Raw genomic sequence first — 13,165 nt, 5'->3', positions numbered from 1 at the left:
TATACATCCACACAAATTTGGTGGGGAGTGTCTAGTAACAGGACTGGATAATTGCATCTAGGATCCTGTTGGCTATGTCCTTGAAACAGATTTGATCACGCAATCACATGCCTAGGGCTTATAGATGGGGCAGAAATGAAAAGCCTACCTGTAGTGGGACAGAGGAAAGAGAGGACTATAGTATATCTCATGAACGAAGTCAGCTTGGCTCTTTTTCTGGCAACATTTGAAATACATGGATTTGTAATATCAAAGAATTATAATGTTAAAGAATGGAATTATAAAACACCCCTGTAAGGAAAAGATTTTAGTTAACTAAAGTTTTCTTCCTCTAATGCATTAGGAAGGGAAAGATGGAAGAGAGAGGAACAGTGCTGTACTATTCAGTCCTTGAACTAAGCACATTCAAAATTTGTACTATTCATTTATAAGCATGTTGTAGACTGGAAACAAAAAAGGTTATGAATAAAAACATAGAGGAAGAAACATGTTATATGTGGCCTTTGGAACACTCATTTCAATTGCACTTTAGGCAGTTACAGAACAATGCAATCCAAATTTTCAAAGAAGAGAACGTTTGTTTTCTCTGTAAAAATAACTGCATTTAATGAGTCAGAAATCAGTTAAAGCACAAATAGGTAGTTTGAAAATTGTCTCTCTCACTTGGATGTGACTGTTTCTGTGAATACTCTCATTGTGCTCTTTGGAAAATGCCGGACTTATATGGCAAAAATAGGAGTTCAACTAAATATGCATTCATTTAGACATTTCTGCAAGGACAACTGTGTCCCAAGTTGATGATGGAGAAGATCTGTTAAAGAAGAGTATGCAGAAATTGCAGGAGAAATGTAAGTAGCAGAAGATACCATTTAAGCTGTGTGAAACTATATACACCTGCTTAAGCTGTAGTAAGGTCCAGAAAGAAGAGCCTGGCACAGGTATCAGGCAGCTATGCATCTCAAATTTTATGTTGTATTGCATTCGTTTGTTCCTGACACAACTGTTCTATTGAACAAAATTACAGAATGGTAGGTGAAAGAGGAGAATGCATGTCTTGCTGCCCTCCCACCTTTTAACAAAATATGTTCATAGACATAATTTGACTTGTGAGTAATCAGATCCCACTGATTCCCACTTTGTTTCACTATGTTTCAAGAATCCTCTTAACTGTCTACTGCTCACTGGTGACCTTTGTGATCACCAACATGGTTTACGGTTCATGTTTAAAGAGAATCCACATCTGAATTAATTGCAGACAGTAAGTAAAGCCACAGTGTCTGTCAACACACATGGCACTGTGTATAGATTAACACAGTCACTTTCCAGTTCTGCCTGAATTATTTCTTTAAGGTATTTCTCTTACAATTTAGAATTAACAATTGACGATTATGAAAAAGGACTATAATATAATGTATATTTTTGCTGAGTGACTAGCTGTATATAGGAAGTGACATACTGGTGCTAGCTGTTACACTTATCAACTCTGCCAAGAAGCATGAAAGGTGGTCTCATGTAAAACTGTTAGCCCGTCCACAACACCATAGGCAAATGACGCATTGCCTTCCATACCTGGCCATCAAAAATCAAATATTAGTCTGGAAAATGCTTCTGCAAAAATAGGTGTGCCTTAAAATTTATATATAAAGAGATATATAAAAAGAGATTCACTCCTAAGAGATTCACCCTGTGTAACTTCAGCTTCTTAATTATTACTGCTTGTAGCCAAATTCATCTCCACCAAAGGAGCAGAAGAGGACATTTCTCAGGAAGAGCAGGCACTAGGTAACAGCTAATTGGTGTTTTCATTGGGGTTTCTAGTATTATACCATCACACTAAAAAAAAATCTGTTTTGACATGCTGATCTGACAAGAATTTCCCAGGTTAATTGAGCTGAAGACCAGGTATTCCTTTGCTATTTGTAAGTTCATAACATAGCTGTTTCAAGTTCTCAGTTTTTTAATCACTGTAGAATTGCAAAGTCCTAGAAAATAAAACATATGGTTTTTTTTTTTCTAAAGAAAGCAGTTCTTACCACTTTTCCAAACGTGTTTGCGAGTCAACTACATTAATTTCTGATTTTTCTAGCTTTTAGACTTTCAACAATAATGAAGCAGGTTTCCTAGGCATGGTTCCTCTCCTGCCCTTTCATCTTAGATGTTGAACTTTCTGGTTTTTCCTTCTCTGCTTTATCTTAGAAATAATCTTTGTAGCTGTTCTTTTTTCTTTCCAGAATCCAGATTTGGACCTCATTACCTTACCACTCTCACACAGAGCCATAATGAAGAACTACCTTTGGATGGTATGGTAGAGGACTCAACAAAAGATTAAATATAAGTTCAATTCTTCTAACTAGACAGTATAAGAACAAAAGAAATTCTAAATTTGGTGGGCAAAAATGAAATTTAAAAGAAACTTGAAATCAAGAGACTTTGTCACATGTTCATCTGAGAATCACAGAAGAAGAAAAAACCGTAAGCTAAGCCCTGTCTTTGAGACATGTACTTGTTAACAGGTAAACAAGCTGAAGTCCCAAGACAATGAAACTTAGCACGGGCCATATTAGCAAGCCATAGAAAAAGTAATGCAAATAACTGATTTTAATCCGAAAACATGCTTCTGCGCCAAAACCTTGAAGAATGTTTTAGTTTGTGTATCTCTTGTTTTCCAACCTCCAGTTACATTTTATTACTACTTTGCAACTGAGGGAAAATGTTAAATGTATTCACAAATACATGAAGTTAGGTTTGTACTGACCTGAACAGGAGACATATGTTTATGTGCAAAATTTGTGTGCAAAACTTAGCCTCTGACTTATATGGTTTTTATTCATACTGATTCCTGAATGAAACAGCAGTATATGCTTTCTGTATCTCTGGCAAAATAAATTACCTTGTTTCTATTTCTGAATAGCTAGAAAAATACACCAACCTTGTTTCATTTTCAAACAAAGGGCTATAAGCAAAAGCATTTCTATAAACCAAACTGTAAGGAAAGAAATTACTCTAAAAGGTTTGTCTGTTTGTTGTGAGTTTGTATGTAGCATCATAAAGGGTGAAATAAAAAGTTATTGTTTAAATGTTAAGGTTTTCCTTGTGTAATACTGAAGTATTACTATATCTTACATTTTTCAGATCCAAGAGCCAAATTTATGAATGTTTGTATGTCTCTGAATGTAATAGAAGAGCACAAACAGGGAGTTTTACCTTGATAGATAGAAGTAGCTTTATGACTGATTTGGAACCCCTTTTTGACTGAGAATTAGTCACCATTTAAAAACTATATAATGCTAAAAGCTAAAGATCTGGTTGTTACTGCTTATTAGAACAAATTACACTTAGGAAAGTTAACAAGATCTAGGAGAAACTGAAGGGGGGGGGTTATATCTATATGAACTTTAGCAAATCCAGGATTAAAAGATAGCCATAAAAAGCAGAAAAAAAACTTAAAAAACTTAAAAGACAGAGTGACTAGCTGTCCTGGTTTCAGCTGGGATGGAGTTAATTGTCTTCCTAGTAGCTGGTATAGTGCTATGTTTCGAATTAAGTATGAGAAGAGTGTTGACAACACTGATGTTTTCAGTTGTTGATAAATAGTGTTTATACTAAGTCAAGGATTTTTCAGCTTCTCGTGCTCAGCCAGCAAGAAGGCTGGAGGGGCACAAGAAGTTCAGAGGTGACACAGCCAGGACAGCCGACCCAAACGAGCCAAAGGGGTATTCCCTTAGGCATGACATGTCATGCCCAGTATATAAACTGGGGGCAGTTTGCCTGGGGGGGATCACTGCTCGGGAACTGACTGGGCATTGGTTGGTGGGTGGTGAGCAATTGCATTGTGCCTCGCTTGTTTTGCATATTCCAATCCTTTTATTAGTATTGTAATTTTATTATTGTTATTATTATCATTATTAGTTTTTCTGTACTATTAAACTGTTCTTATTTCAATCCATGAGTTTTACCTTTTTCCTTCCAATTCTCTCCCCCATCCCATTGCGGGGGTGGTGTGGAAGTGAGCGGCTGCGTGGTGCTTAGTTGTTGGCTGGGCTTAAACCACAGCACTAGCTCACTGGAGACAGCTCCCAGTACATTCCTTTCCACAGGCAAAAGAATTAACATTGATGCAATCAAGTGTGCTATAGCAGCCGCACACAAATTGTCTTAACTAGAACAGCCAACCGCTTGGAAATTATTTACAATCCCACTTGTTTCACTTGGTACAAAAGAATTAGCTATGTATTTAAATATGAAATGCAGAAGAGATGGATTTTTAATTGCACCAAAGACATTTTTATCAAATAAGAGCACATAATCAAGTTCCTGATCTCAATGACAGTAGATACCATCCAACCAATGTATTTTTCAAAAAAATGCCAAGTAAGAGTATAGTATAGCAGTCTTGATGGGTTTTCCACACAGTAAATTAGGAATATGTAGAATTGGTGGTTCCACAGGTGCTTAAGACCACCCCATCTCCTCAGAGGTGAAAAAATGGGTTCTAATAAACTCAGAGTAGTAGCATCTCAACAGTCCCTGGGGCCTGCTGAACTTCTGTCAGAAATACTCTTTAAGATGGTTACAAATCATGTCTAGAAAGATCGAAAGATGTGCTTTTAGCCAATTCATCAACTAGTTATTTTATTAAAAAGTGCTTATCTTTATTTGCATATCGCAGAGATATAATCCATGTCTATGTAAGTCACTTTGTCCAGGACGTGAACTGTATGTGCACTATTGGAGTGGTGTGCTTTACTGTTGTAGTGTCAGACGGTGCTGATTTGCTTCAAAGGAACATAGCTCAAGAAACCAGCCAAGAAGATTTTAAAGTAAATGTAATGCTTGCTGTGTCGTGTATAACTCTCGCCTGCTCCTTAATATTCATGATATGCTGTTGTATGGCTTTCATCAAGTACCGAATGGAAAAAGGGTAAGTCTTCCAGGCACATGCTGCACTTTATTATTTGGATAGTAAAGTAAGGTGCTACTCCAAACATAGGATTAAAGACAATGCAAAAATGTGATAAAAGCTCAGAAAGGCTGTACACACATTTAGTTAACTTACTTACTTTTCCCCCTGCAAACGAAAAGCAAGGGCAGAAATTATAAAAAGTAGAAAATTACATTATTACCAAGAGTGTACGTACTAGACTTTTCCTTATAAGTTGAGATGCTCCCCTTTGTTAGTTCGAATTTTGAAAAAGAAGTTCAGTAATTTATTGTCCATCTTCAATGGTATCTGTTAAGTTCCTATTGGTTTACTCTGATTAGAATAACATAATGATTTGTGTTCTGTGTTTTAGAAATTTTTGTCGTACATTCAGATGCTCACGTGAACAACAGAGACCAGCTTCTGCACCTTACTTTGACCCTCTGAGGGGAGTTCCTGATTCTTCAGTTTCCAGAGCAGTAGAAAGCAACCTGTGGGGTGAGAAAACAGCATCAGACATACAGGGTAATGGTAAAAGTAGAAAATCAGAAACATTACCCATCATCAGTTCTGTAGTTGATATACCACCAATTTCTCATGCATCAAGTCTCAGCAGTATTCCTTCGTATGAAGGCTTAAATGGAGACCACAACTAAACAGAATCTCATTGACAGTGACTGACAAGCTCTCTAACTCAGATGCTGGTGTATATGCACACCTATGTTTTTATAAATGCTACTTGTGATTCTCTAAATTTGTAACTTGAAATTTCACAACAGGACAGAATAAAACTCACATTCTGATAAGACAGTGATGTGTAATTAAAGCTGGATCACAAATGTTTGTGGGCAAACATTAACTGCTTCAGAATCAAGTGCCAGGAGATACAACTGTGGCCAGAAGACAGTTACACATTATTCCTCAAGTCAAAAAGAAACAGCTGAAACACAGTGACTTCTTGAAATGAATTCAAGCAATCCAGCATTAGCAGCACACTCTGAACAGGAATGCAGTGATGGATCTCTGAACAATAATTACTTTTTAAATTAAGGGGGGTTTTTTTAGCAATAATTCACTAATTTTTTTTTTTTTTAAATATCCTTTGGGAAAGTTATGTGAGCTTAGGTGCATTTTCGAATGTTTGTGTACATAACAGCTCTCTATGCTGTTTGTATGTACACAGTAATATGCAACCCTAAATAACAGCAGGGCTGGTATTTTTAACAGAAAAAAGATCTCTTGCTGGATCTTCTAAGAGAACAAAATTTTTCTATTATTTCCCCTGGTTTTTACACACCGCCTCGAACCCAGAATATCGTACTTGTCTTTGCCACTCAGAGACAGTAGCAACAATTCTTCAGTTGACACTACCCTCACTTGGGGAAGGAAAGTGCAATGAGAACCATAGGCTCAGAAGTAGAGGCTGAGTCTGTAGAGAAATTTTAAGCAATGGGACATGAAAACCTAGGGTTTCCAGATTACAGCCAAAATGTATTGTCTTCAAGGCAATGCAATCGATTTAGAAAAATTGCTTGGCCATGGTCTTCTAAAGCCAGCTCAAAACACAGGAATTCTTCCATTAACTTTCAGGGTCTTGCACAAAGAAGTAGCTATAATGACTTAAGTTTTGAAAATAATTTGTCCCACAATGCAGAAATACAAGACAGCAATGCAAGACTTCTTTTTCTTCATTCTTTCTTATATATGGGAGACAGTTACATCAGCAGCCCATTTTCAACTAGTTTCTTCATTCTTTTCTCTTGTTATTATTTTCATGCTTTCTGTGTTTTGAAACTGTACTTGACTATCTGAAAATAAAGTTCTGTCTTAGGGGTTGTACTCAAGCTCAACCCACCTGTATGAGTTGAGAGTGTTGATGACTCAACCTAGCAGAATTAGTAGGAAAAGAATACAAAACAGCACACAAAATGTGATAGTGCTGTTCCACAAATTCCCAGCTAATTTACATTGTGAATACCAAGTGCAGTTCTGGTCCCTTACTCTTAAAAGCGAGAGACAAAACCAGAAAAGTTTCAAGGTAGGGCAACAAGGATCGTTGCTTCCACAACAGCAACCATAAAAGCAGGCTAGAAAAGAGTACGTGTTGGTGGGAGGGGAGAGTCTATTATAAATATCACAGGTGAAACTGATAGCGATTGACTATCCATTCCAGTTGCAAAAGCAAGGAGCGTCAAACGAAACCCATAGGAGCCAGGTTCAAAGTACGTAACAGATGCTGTCCTGGCAGTGCGTACCGAGTAGACCAGACGAGCTATTGCGCGCTACTCAACAGACAAGCTCATCAACCCCCTGCGCAGAGGCCTGGAGGGTGCTCTAGGGAAGCCTTGCATAATCCTGCCCTCTTTTTGCAGCTCCCTAGCCACCTGGCTCCGGGCCTAGCTGGAGGCAGAGCACTGGGACAGGCGGGCCCGTGGCATGAACTCACCCTGACATTTGTTCTCAGCGATGGGCTGCGGGCCAAGCGGCTCATTCTGGACGAGGCTCGTTACGGCCCACAGAGCCCAGGAAGCCCCTTGGCTCGGTAGGCGGGTGGGCTGAGTGAGTGAGTGGGTGGGTAGCTCTCCTTCGGCTGGGGCAGAACAGCTGTCAGGACTCGGGTGCTCCTAACAGTAGCCCAGATACCTGGCTCGCCAATAGACACCTACGGCCGGGGCGCCGGCCCGGAGGACAAAGCGGTACTTCCCCGTCAGCAGCAGGTATCGCCCCCAGCGCCACACGTCGCCCTTTCTAGCCAGCTGGGGCTGCAGGTCCGCCCCGCAGCTCCGCTGACCGCCCCGCCGGCAGGACTGCACCGCTCCGCCCGGGCGTGAAGCCCCTGATTCGCACGGGCTCCCCCGGCAGCGGGGTGCTCGGTGGAGGCGGGACACTCGCTCCTCACGCCGCCACCGCAAACGCTGGCTGAAGCCTCCATCGCCTAGGCCGAGGCGTCTCCTCACGGGCCGGGCCCCCGCCCCGAGGGCTGCGGGAGGGCGCCGTGCTCCCCCCCCCCCCCCCGCCCCCTCCCTACCTTCTGTCACGAGATGGCGGGCGGACGCCTTCGCCGCCACGACGGGACGGCCATGCCCCCCCCTCCCTCCGCCGCCCAGCCCCGCTCCCCAGGTGCTCACCCGCCAGCGCCCGGCGGGGGGCGGGGCTGCGGGCTGGGGGGGGGTGGTGGTGGTGTCTCTGCCCCTCGCGCCCCACCCCTCCGCTCCCATTGGCGGCCGGGGCGGCGCACCGCCCTCATAGCGCCCGCCGGAGGAGCTAGCGGGCCAGGCGCTCGCTTCTCGCGTCGGGCTTTCCCGCGCTCCCGCTTCACGTGCCCGGCCGGCGGCGTGTGTGCCCGCCCTTGCGCCCGCAGGCGGTGTGAGCGATGCAGTGGTCCCGCTGCGCCCAGGCTTCCTCCTGCCCCTCCGGCCTCGCCGTCTGCGGCGGCTGCCCCTGCCGCGACGAGGCGTCGCGCGGCGCGCTGCCGCTCTCAGGGGCGCCGCGGACTGCCGCCGCCTGTTCCCACGGTGAGAATGGCGGGAAGGAGGGTCGGGGCCCTCTCCCCTCCCGCCGGCCCTCCTCAGGGGCGGGGATGGGGGAGCAGGGCCGCACCGGCGCTGGCGGGGGGCGAGGGAGGGAGTTGCCCTCCGGGGGGTGACGCCGTCCTCGGGCAGAGGCGAAAAAAGCAGGCACGCCGCTGTGGGTGCGGCTTCGTTCCTGCCGTCCGAGGGTGGCAGCGGTTATTGCAGAGCCGTAGCGCGGTGCGTGAGGGCTGGAGAGCGAAATGACGTGACAGGAGGTCTTTAGGGCCTTGGCCCGTCTTTGCTCTTAGGAGAGAGGAAAAAAAAAAACCCCAAACAAAAACAACCCTCCCCCAGCCTCGCCGAACAGCAGTGACAATACCAGGATTAAAATATAAGCTGGTGGTTGGGCTTGGGGTTAGGGTTTGGGAAGCTGGACTTGGGAGGGTTCCCTTAGGCCACTGTGTGATGGATAAAAGCGGGTTACTTCTTGCTTTCTTGGTAGGCTGATATCGCCTCTCCTTTGTGGTGTGTGACCTTTAACCCCTGCACTGAAGAGCAGGAGTTGTAACATGACTTCCTTTTGATCTTTGTAGGGCATTTGCTTTCCTTCCAGGATTGGCAGAGTCTGCAAATATGCTGCTCGCACCTCAGTGAATAACTGCCATTTTCTCCTCAGACTTTAGTATACGTCTCCCATGGTGCTCTGCTTTCTTCTTAAGCATAATAAGATTTGTAGCTAGCTTTTTTTTGATGTTTGTTATGTTCCTCTTATGACCGAGTGTTTTCAGGCAACTGCAAGCTCGATCTCATTTATCAGAAATAGTAGTGTGCTCTAATGTTCGTAATATAGCCAAATGGGTGTGAGAGGCAAGGGACAGAGTATTAAAAAAAAAAAAAAACTTTAAAATGGGAACCACAAAATTTAGCAATACTAATAGCCTATGTTAATGAAAAAAAGCAACCTACCTCCAAACTGGACTTGAAAAGCTTATAATTAGAAATGAGTGGCTGCACTCTGATTACCTTGGACTTGGGTTGGTCTCTTCCACGTTGTTTGCTATGGGTTACGTTGATAGTTTGAAGAGTTGCTTGATAAGTGTGTAATCCAGGGAACCATCAAAGCATCTCTTACTCTGTCATGTCTGTGTTTTTTAAGCAGATGCTACTGATTTTCTGCCTTCACAGCTCAGGAGTGCCAAAAGGTCCGTCAGAGCGCAGGTTCTCCCTCTGCATGTAGTATCTTTCTGTGCAGCAGAAGCTTTCAGTTCCACAATAAGTACTTGGGATTTCAGTTATCTGTACATGGTAATGTTTTATTACATTCTCAAAGATTTCTGATCTTAAGCATAAAGAACTGTAGACTGGAAAAAGTGCTGGGGGCAGGAGGAGGAACAAAAAACCCCCAGCATGGAGTCATTTTCTTCCTGACTTCCGCTTGCTAATTTTGTAGGTAGGTAGCTAGCTGTGCAGCATGATGTGACTTTTTGAAGGCTGAGTCCATAGGTGTTTCCTTTCAAGTGACAAACATCTGTGATTAAATGGCTTCTGCGATTTCTAGCAAGCTTGAATCCTGAAGGTTCACTCAGGCTCTTGTTAGTCAAAGAATAATCCTATAACATGGATTACTACATAGTCTAAATGGTGTCTCATCTGTATAAAAGGTGGAGAGACATTACCCCTCTCAGATTATTTGTATTTCTGACAAGAACAGTTACCAGCACAGACTATTCCTTTGACATGGAGAGGTGTACTGCTTTTGGCTGTGGTGGAGTAAATTTTCATTCTAGCTCTGTACAATGCTAAGCTTTGGATTTCTGACCAAAACAATGTCGATAGCACACCCATGTTTTAGGCTTGCTGAAGAGTGTTTGCATAGACTCAAGGGCTTCTCTTTCTCATGCTGCCCTGCTAGTGAGTAGGCTGGGGATGGGCAAGAAGTTGGGAAGGGACACAGCTGGGACAGCTGACCCAGGCTTACCAAAGGGATACTTGAAACCATATGATGTTGTGCTTGGCAATAAATGCTGGGGAAAGGAGGAGGAAGGGGAGACATTTGAAGTAACAGTTAGGCATGATGAAGCCCTGCTTTCCTGTAAGTGGCTAAACATCTGCCTGCTGATGGGAAGTTGTGTGTTAATTCCTTATTTTGCTTTGCTTGTGTGCACAGCTTTGCTTTAACTTATTAAGCTGTCTTTTTCTCAACCCAGGAGTTTTCTTGCTTTTACCCTTCAGATTGTCTGCCCCATCCCACTGGGGAAGTGAAGAGAATGGCTGCATGGAGCTCAGCTGCCAGGCAGGGTTAACACACAACCAGGGTAGCAAGGCTTTGTGGTACCACCCTGTTTTAGTGTATTGTTATTGTGTTTATGCCAAAACGACTTATTTTTGAGTAACCTGGAAAGGATCCCATTCACTAACAAAATGTGACTATTACTTCCCTGAAGTGTTTTGTAGTTACTGATATGATCACTGTTGAAATCAAATGGTGACATGTGTTTTAAAATGACAGTGTAAATAGCATTGTTGTTGAAATACACAATTGATGGCAATAGGTCTCTTGGATGACAGGGTCTGTATACAATTAATTAAATTTAGGGAGGGAAATGACCACTACCTTTTGTGATCTGCCAGAATATCTGTGTGGGGATGGCGATAGTGCCTTGAGAAAGTGTCAGGCTGAACTTTGGTAAGCATTCTACAGCCTATGAAAGCTAAAAAGAGAGCAGTTAGTTGCTTAAATGTGCAGTTGGAACATTTGACTTTAAGGCTGCTTGAAGTTTGTGCACAGTTATAAATATGCCTGGCTTGAAATGTTACTGGGTATTTGGGACAATGAGATTTGTAGTCTTGTCCATAATTAATAAAATAGATTATTTTTTTTCCTCAGCTGAAATGTGTGGATTGCAGTTTAGGATGCCTTAATTTAAGGTCATAGCTGTCTTTCCTCAAAGAAAGGCAGCTGATTTACAAAAACCCAAAAGGATTAAAGCAGCGCTAGATACAGTCAAGAATGAAATCGAGGAACAGAAGGAAGTCTCACAGTACAGTCTTCCCAATTAAATTATTATAAACACTCTAACCCTTGAAAATTATCTTAAAGTAAGATATTTTCTCCTAAGGAAACCATTGTAGTGCGTTTTTTAGCACATGTATGTCATGTGGTTTCAGCTTCCTAGTATACAAATAATGACAACTGGTTTTTAATCAGAAAAATACATTGTTGATTATAGTTGTCCAGCAACTGTTTGTGAGTATAATCTTCTACAAAATTATTTTGCAGGTCTCTCTATCTCCTCAGTAACAAATGAGGATGAAAATGCTAAGCAGCAGTGTCAGCCAACAGCAGTATTTCCATGTGAAAATCAGGAAAGGAATTCAAAGATGTCTCCATTTAGGAGTAGACAGGAATACACAAACAGGTCAGACTTTTCCCCAGTGCAAATTGAAATAAAACTTCAAGATTCTGATGACGAATGTGATCTTGTCATTGATCTGCCACCACAACCTGTTATTAAAAAGCCAGAAATACATAGGAACCGTACAAAGGGGAACAGGGACAGAGAACTGGCTGCTGTAATACGTGAAGAAAAATTATGTGTTAGTACTATAGCAAACATTTTTGGGTGTACAGAAGAAAAATCAGAGGAAATGTTCACTCTGTGGAAGAACAGCAAAGGTTTAAATAAGCGTGAAATACCAGGCAATGTTTTTCCAAAAGCAAATGAGATTTATTTGCCTGAAGTACACACTGATACATTGAAGGTTTTGGAGGAAGGAGATGCCCTTACTTATACTGATGAGAAACATACATCTTCAGCTGCTTCTATTGAGGCAGACATGCAGAAGGGAATTCTGAAGCAACAGAATGCAGAAACCTTTATGTTGGTTGAAGCATTTGTTCAGGAGCACACTACTAATGAAGACTGTGTGAGCAGTGGAAGAGTAACACGGTCCATCTTGTCTACTGGTCACTCATTGAAAGATGGAAGTACAACTGGAAGACCTTATAAGGAAATAATAAATACAGAGGAAAGCCAGAGCATAGAAGTTAATTGCAGTAATAACAGCCCAGAAGACATGTACCCATATCCAACTTATTACTTAAACAAGAAAAAAAGTGAAAGAACTCTGCTGAGCTCATCTGTTGAGGAAATGGAACCTGGTAGGGAGGACACAGGGCTCTCTGAAACAGATGATAATACTTTAGAGGAGTGTCGGAGAATTTTTGAAGAGTTCGAAAGACAAGCACCAAAGGAAAAAAAGGACAGTGATAAGCAGGTATTTTTCTTCCCTTTCAGTGCTTGGTTGTTTGGTTTTTTCCCTGAGCATATGAGGGTGGGATGTGATATATAGTCAAGTTCAAATACTGTGTCCAAAATGTGTGTTAGTAAAGGTTAAATATTTGAGCCTTCAATGCCAGTAGACAAAGTCATGAGGAACACTTATGACTTTTTAGTCTCGTTTGGCAATATATGTTTCCTGAAGTAGAAAATAGCTCTGAATAGCTCCCTAGCTTGAGGTAGCCATTTTTACTTTTACTGAAATAAGCAAAATTTGAGCAGTTGTGTAGTCAGTGGTCTCCTGTTCTTTTCATAAACTAGTGTAGGTACGTTGAGTACCACTGCCTCAGCTTCAAAGCACTGTGGCTTAACTGTTCTAAATGTAAGATAATTGTCTAATACTGATGGAATTGTAATTTTTCTGGTGAGTTTTTGACTGAATATCCTGAAAC

Source organism: Accipiter gentilis, chromosome Z (genome assembly GCF_929443795.1).
Source record: "Accipiter gentilis chromosome Z, bAccGen1.1, whole genome shotgun sequence".
Lineage (NCBI taxonomy): Eukaryota > Metazoa > Chordata > Aves > Accipitriformes > Accipitridae > Astur > Astur gentilis.
The sequence above is the reverse complement of the archived record's forward strand: the minus strand, read 5'-3'. Positions refer to the sequence as shown.